This window comes from Arvicanthis niloticus, unplaced genomic scaffold (genome assembly GCF_011762505.2).
Source record: "Arvicanthis niloticus isolate mArvNil1 unplaced genomic scaffold, mArvNil1.pat.X pat_scaffold_885_arrow_ctg1, whole genome shotgun sequence".
In the NCBI taxonomy this organism is placed as follows: Eukaryota; Metazoa; Chordata; class Mammalia; order Rodentia; family Muridae; genus Arvicanthis; species Arvicanthis niloticus.
Genome location: NW_023046462.1, coordinates 32,594 through 40,000, shown reverse-complemented (window position 1 = coordinate 40,000; position 7,407 = coordinate 32,594).

Sequence of the window (7,407 nt, the reverse complement as noted above, 5' to 3'; positions counted from 1 at the left end):
TTGACCAGATACCTGCTCTGGACTATTATTATTATTATTATTATTATTATTATTATTATTATTATTATTATTATATTGTGAGGGTCGACCCGTTGTCTCTTTTTAAGAGACTGTTTTTAAAACTAATACATATATGCATCCCATTTTATTGAATTTTTATATATATGTATTGAACTGTTATATATGCATGTGCATATGCACATACAAACTTTTTTTTTTCTTTTAATTCTGTGAGGTTGTCTGTTGTAACAGACTGTTTTAAAACATACTTATCTGTGTCTCCTTGACCGACCCCTGTTTTCATATATATATTCATATATATATTCAACCAGTTGTCCCTTTTAACAGACTGTTTTTAATGATAACGTATGTATGTATGTATGTATGTATGTATGTATGTATGTATGTGTATCTTCCCATCCCTCTTTTTTTGGGTTGACCAGATGTTGTTTAATCTTGACTTTTTTTTTTTTTTTTTTTAAACTAGATACACACACACACACACACACACACACACACACACACACACACATATATATATGTACATACATACATATATATATATTTTATTATGTAGTCGACCAGTTGTCCCGTTTGCTTATATATTTTTTTTTAATTTTAGCAATGTGAGGTTCTGTCTTTTAACAGACTGTTTTTAATGATGCATATACATATATATGTGTGTGTCTTTGTTTCCCCATCCCCCTTTTTGCGGGTCTCCTTTTATTGAACTATTATTATTATTATTATTATTATTATTATTATTATTATTATTATTATATTGTGATGTTGCTGCCCAGTTGCCTTGTTTCAGAGTAGTATATGTGTGTGTGTGTGTGTATTATATATCATATGTATGTAGATAACATATATAATTTTAAAAACACATACACACATTTTTCTTTAATTATCTTATCATAATTTATATGATTTCCTTAATTATCAGGTCGACCAGTTGTCCTATAACAAGTACCAGGTGTCACACCAGTATTCCTGTGTATATGTGTATAAAATTTAAAAAGACATATGTTTGTATGTGGTCTGGACTCTTTAAATCAAATATGTGAGGTACTTGCTTGATGTTTCACTTTTCTAGGGCTCTCCTCTCTTCCTCTCTCTCCTCTCCTCTTTTTCCTCTCCTCTCCTCTCCTCTCCTCTCCTCTCCTCTCCTCTCCTCTCCTCTCCTCTTCTCTCTCTCTCTCTCTCTCTCTCTCTCTCTCTCTTCTTTCTATGCTTTCTCACCCCTCCTCTCTCTCCTCTTCTCTCTCTCTCTCTCTCTCTCTCTCTCTCTCTCTCTCTCCTCTCTTCTTCTCTCTCCTCTCCTCTTTTTCCTCTCTTCTCTCTCTCTTTCCTCTCCTCTCCTCTTCTTTCTATCCTTTCTCGCCCCTCCTCTCTATCCTCTTTCCTCTTTCCTCTTCTCTTCTCTCTCTTTTCTTTCCTCTTTTCTCTCCTCTCCTCTCCTCTCCTCTCCTCCTCCTCTCTCTCTCTCTCTCTCTCTCTCTCTCTCTCTCTCTCTCTCTCTCTCAGATAAGAAGTTTGGCCCCTCACTCTGGCCTACCATTTTGGGGGGATCCATTTGTGGACACTGTCTGCCTGTCTGTTTTGCTATCTTTATTTCGTAGCCTTAGCTGTCTCCTTTGGCTCTCCGTAAGCCTCCACTGATGGTTGTTGTTTGGGACACACACACACACACACACACACACACACACACACACACACACACACACGCCTGCCCACCTCACAGTGAGGACTCAGGGGCAATCATGGAGGAGGACGTGGTAGGTACTGCATTGGGAAGCATTGTTTGTCTGGGAGATTTGAGGAAGATGCTAGTGAGCCAGCGGGTTTCAATGTCAAGCCTTGTTCCCTAAAACTTAGAAATCTTCTAACAAAGCCTTTTTAAAAAATAAAATTATTTATTTATTTATTTATTTATTTATTTATTTATTTTTCCTTCCTTCTACTTGTTTTCGCTCTGTCTGTAGCCCAAGCTGCCTAGCTATCAGCCTTTTTGGAATGAATATGAGCTTGCTTTCCTATGCTTCTGCTTCTGCTTCTGCTTCTGCTTCTGCTTCTGCTTCTGCTTCTGCTTCTGCTTCTGCTTCTGCTTCTGCTTCTGCTTCTGCTTCTGCTTCTGCTTCACTTCACCAGGATTCCTTTAACAGAAGAACTTAACAGACAGATTTGTGGTTTTGCTTGCTTGCTTGCTTGCTTGCTTGCTTGCTTGACATGGTTTTCCTTTCTGTCCATGCAGGGTTCCCTGACTGCCCTTTGGAAACCCATTGAGAGGCCAGAACCAAAGGTTTATTTCCCCACCGAGAAAACTGTGAGATGACTGCATGACAGCTCATTTAGGCACGGATCATCCCAGTGTGGAAAGATTGCCCTCCCTCCCTCCCTCCCTCCCTCCCTCCCTCCCTCCCTCCCTCCCTCCCTCCCATTTTTCCCTCTCCCATCATACACTCAATAAAATAAATAAATGAATAAAGTTTCCAGTTTATTTCTCCCTTTAAGCTGCCTAAATTCTCCCCTCCCATTTTCCCTCTCCCATCATACACTCAATAAAATAAATAAATGAATAAAGTTTCCAGTTTATTTCTCCCTTTAAGCTGACTAAATTTTCCCCCAATGCCTCCAACTGCCCCCACCCCCACCATCTCGTTGATGCTCCAGGATAATCTAGCTCTTTGGAAATGCTAATGGCACTCCAACTGGAACACACCCTGATAAGAAAGAGAAAGAGGAAGAAACGATCTGATCCAGCTGGCCACGCCCTGCCAGCTCAAGGATTCTTCAGACCGAGAATCTGGACCATATTTACATAACCTGGTATTTCTAATATTATTTATTATGATTTATTGATACGAGTGAGCACACCACAGCTGCTGTCTTCAGACACACACCAGAAGAGTGAAGCAGGTCCCGTGACAGAGCTGCTAGGTGCTTATTGGGACCTCTGGAAGAAAGAGCAGTCAGTACCCTTAACCACTCAGCCATCTCTCCAGCAGGGAAATGGAGCCAGCGTAGGCCTGTGTATTAGGAAATTACAACCATTAGGCACCTGTATCCCCTCCTTATTTGTTTATTTATTTATTCATTCATTCATTCATTCATTCATTCATTCATTCATTCTTTATTTTGACACCAACCAAAGTTTGAGTCTTAATGAAGGAAGCAAACATACCCTTCAAGATGGATGAATTTGGAAGGCTTACCTGAGGCTTAAAGGAATGACTGTCCAGGACTGTCCTGGGGGGGGGGCTTGGGGGGGGGGACTGACTACACACAAAGATGCTGTTGCCTCCTCTTTGGAGATAATACTGTGTGAGTGAAACTTCCTAAATAAACCAAAGTCTAATTCAAAGTACACAAAGGGGACACTGTAGCAAATTACCATTGCTTGAGTATATAAAAAGCAGTTTTTTCCTCTTTCCTTTCTTTCTTTCTTTCTTTCTTTCTTTCTTTCTTTCTTTCTTTCTTTCTTTTCTCTTCAGTTTTTTAGAAATTCAGCTGGAGAGGCAGGTGGATTTCTGAGTTCGAGGCCAGCCTGGCCTACAGAGTGAGTTCCAAAACAGCCAGAACTACACAGAGAAACCCTGTCTCGAAAAACCAAAAAAAAAAAAAAAAAAAAAAAAAAAAAAAAAAAAAAAAAACCATAGAAATTCAGCTGGTCCTGGTGGTGCACACACCCTCCCTTAATTCCAGCACTACTCACTAAATACAAATTTTCCTCTCACAAACCAGCTCTAATTGAACCTTATAATTAACCTCTCTCTCTCTCTCTCTCTCTCTCTCTCTCTCTCTCTCTCTCTCTCCCTCCTTCCTCTCTGTTCCTTGTCTCTCCTCTCTCTTCTCTCTGTTCCCTCTCTCTCCTCTCTCTTCTCTCTCTTCTCTCTCCTCTCTTCTCTCTGTTCCCTGTCTCTCCTCTCTCTCTTCTCTCTCTCTCATTCTCTCTGTTCCCTGTGTCTCCTCTCTCTCTTCTCTCTCTTCTCTCTCCTCTCTCTCTCTGTTCCCTGTCTCTCCTCTCTCTTCTCTCTCTCTCATTCTCTCTGTTCCCTGTCTCTCCTCTCTCTCTTCTCTCTCCTCTCTCTCTCTCTCTGTTCCCTGTCTCTCCTCTCTCTCTTCTCTCTCTCTCATTCTCTCTGTTCCCTGTCTCTCCTCTCTCTTCTCTCTCTTCTCTCGCTCATTCTCTCTGTTCCCTGTCTCTCCTCTCTCTCTTCTCTCTCCTCTCTCTTCTCTCTCTTCTCTCTCTTCTCTCTCTCTCTCTCTCTCTCTCTCTCTCACTCTCTCTGTTCCCTGTCTCTTCTCTCTCTCCTCTCTCCTCTCTCTTCTCTCTTCTCTCTCTCTCTCCTCTCTGTTCCCTGTCTCTCCTCTCCTCTTCTCTCTCTCTCCTCTCTTCCTCTTTTTCCTCTTCTCTCTCTCTCTCTCTCTCTCTCTCTCTCTCTCTCTCTCTCTCTCTCTCCTCTCTGTTCCCTGTCTCTTCTCTCTCTCCTCTCTCCTCTCTCCTCTCTCTCCTCTCTGTTCCCTGTCTCTTCTCTCTCTCCTCTCTCCTCTCTCCTCTCTCTCCTCTCTGTTCCCTGTCTCTCTTCTCTCTCTCTCCTCTCTCTCTCTCTCTCTCTCTCTCTCTCTCTCTCCTCTCTGTTCCCTGTCTCTCCTCTCTCTCTTCTCTTCTCTTCTCTCTCTCTCTCTCTCTCTCTCTCTCTCTCTCTCTCTCTCTCTCTCTCTCTCCTTCCTGGGATCAATCTAAACAATCAATAGACTGTTTTGTGTAAGCTTAAGTAGCTCCTAGCTCAATATTTCAAAACAAATGCTTCTTGTGATTCACATTTCGTTTTAAGGGTACTTTCTAGATCAAAAGACCTTCCTCAGACAAGCTTCTTGACGATTCTCCACGTGTAAATTGGATTTCATCCCCGAAAGAGGGCATTAAATCCCAATGGTAGGTGGTTGAGAGCCACCATCTGGTTGCTGGGAACTGAACTCAGGACCTCTGGAAAAGCAGTCAGTGCTTCTAACCACTGAGCCATCTCTCCAGTGGCCCCACCCCAGTCTAATTTTTAAAAGACAGAGATGTGAGGAAAATCAGAGGATTCAGTGGGAGTAAGCGTGTGTCATATGGTATGGGTGCCGACAATAGGATTGATCTTACCCACGGTTACATGTGGCATGAGGAAAGACATGAGGGTGGGGAAGACAACCACATGATTAGTGAAGAAATTAAACTGTAGCCTGTGATACAATTGTCCCTCTCCCTCTCTGTCCCCCTCAGACATGAATAAATATTGAAATTAAGCTAAATGGACAATGACAAGAAGCCAGCCAAGTGTGGTGCCAGAGGAAGGCAGGCCTGATCTAGGTATTGATTTCCAGGTCTATGTGCAGAAGCCCCTCACTCAGCTTTAAAAAAAAAAAAAAAAATGAAGAGGAAAATAAGACATGCAACTAAGAACAGAATTTTTAAAAACACACTTAAAAAAAAAAGGGGGGGGGGTGAGGCAGTAGTGGGGTGGCCTGGCTTATAGAGAAGGGTCAAACACTGTTCTGCCATTGCCTCCTCAGTTGAACACACACACAGAGCAGACAGAGCAGAGAGAGAGAGAGAGAGAGAGAGAGAGAGAGAGAGGCGCAGAGACACAGACAGAGAGATAGAGAGACAGACAGACAGACACACACACACACACACACACAGAGAGAGAGAGATAGAGAGAGAGAGAGAGAGAGAGAGAGAGAGAAGAGAAAGAATAAAAAAATCAGGGAATCAGGGATCAGGGGGCTGGGTGGGGGCTGGGACCTAATCAGCCTGCTCTGCCTGCACAGCCTCATGCTGCCACCTACTGTCCAGCCAGCAAACCTTCCTTTAGTCTGTCTTCCCAACCGCCAACCAGCCATCAGATGCATAGAGATTCTCAACTGACACTTGGAGAGAGAAAAAGCCCAAAAGAGTCCAATAAGCAAGCACCTTAGAGCCTCCTGTAGCATCCAGTGCTGCAGTTGTAACTAATCTCTCCTCCAAAGTCTGCTACAGAGACATGCCTGGAAGGATGTTGAAATTATTTCAAATGTGCATTTGTCCTCTGATGGGAATCCACGGTTTTTTGTTTGTTTGTTTGTTTTTGTTTTTTCCTGTTTTTTTTTTAAGTTGTTCCAAAAATGCTGAAGGACACAACACTCTGTGTGTGTGTGTGTGTGTGTGTGTGTGTGTGTGTGTGTGTGTGTGTGTGTGTATGCATGCTGCCAGAGGTCCTGAGTTTAATTTCCAGTAATAACATGGTGTCTCAGAACCACCTGTAATGTGATTCGATACACTCTTCTATTAGACAGAATTGTACACTATCTTGCTAGCTGGCAGTGGTTGGTTGGATATGCAGACAAGAAAGTTTTGCTCTCAAGATTTTTTTGTGTGTATATACACACACAAACACACACCACACACACATGCAGGTGCACGCACACATGGAACTCACTCTGTAGACCAGGCTAGCCTGGAACTCAAAAATCTGACTGCCTCTGACTCCCAAGTGCTGGGATTATTTTTCTTTTTTTCTGTTTTTGTTTTGTTTGGTTTGTTTGTTTGTTTGTTTGTTTGTTTGAGACAGGGTTTCTCTGTATACTCCTGGCTGTTATATTTCAGCTGTGAGTGCTGTTCCTTGCCATCTAGTGGGCTTGTGTCCAATTTCTTTAAACTTTTAAAATTTTTAAAAAGAATTATGTATTTATTTTATGTATAGGAGTGCACTGTAGCTGTCTTCAGACACACCAGAAGACGGAACTGGATCCCATTATAAATGGTTGGGAGCTACCATGTGGTTGCTGAGAATTGAACTCAGGACCTATAGAAGAACACCCAGTGTTCTTACCCTCTGAGCCATCTCTCCCAAGTTCTCTAATTCTAGACCTGTGTACTGAACACAATTCTATTTGTCCCTTCCCTTCCTTCCTTCCTTCCTTCCTTCCTTCTTGCTTGCTTTCTTGACATGGTTTCCCTTTCTGTCCATGCAGGGTTCCCCGACTGCTCTTTGAAAACCCATTGAGAGGCCAGAACCAAAGGTGGAAAGATTGCCCTCCTTCCCTCCCTCCTTCCCTCCCTCCCATTTTCCCTCTTCCATCATACACTCAATAAAATAAATAAATGAATAAAGTTTCCAATTTATTTCTCCCTTTAAGCTGACTAAATTTTCCCCCAATGCCTCCAACTGCCCCTACCCCCACCATCTCGTTGATGCTCCAGGATAATCTAGCTCTTTGGAAATGCTAATGGCACTCCAACTGGAACACACCCTGATAAGAGAAAGAGAAAGAGGAAGAAACGATCTGATCCAGCTGGCCACGCCCTGCCAGCTCAAGGATTCTTCAGACCGAGAATCTGGACCATATTTACATAACCTGGTATTTCTAATATTATTTATT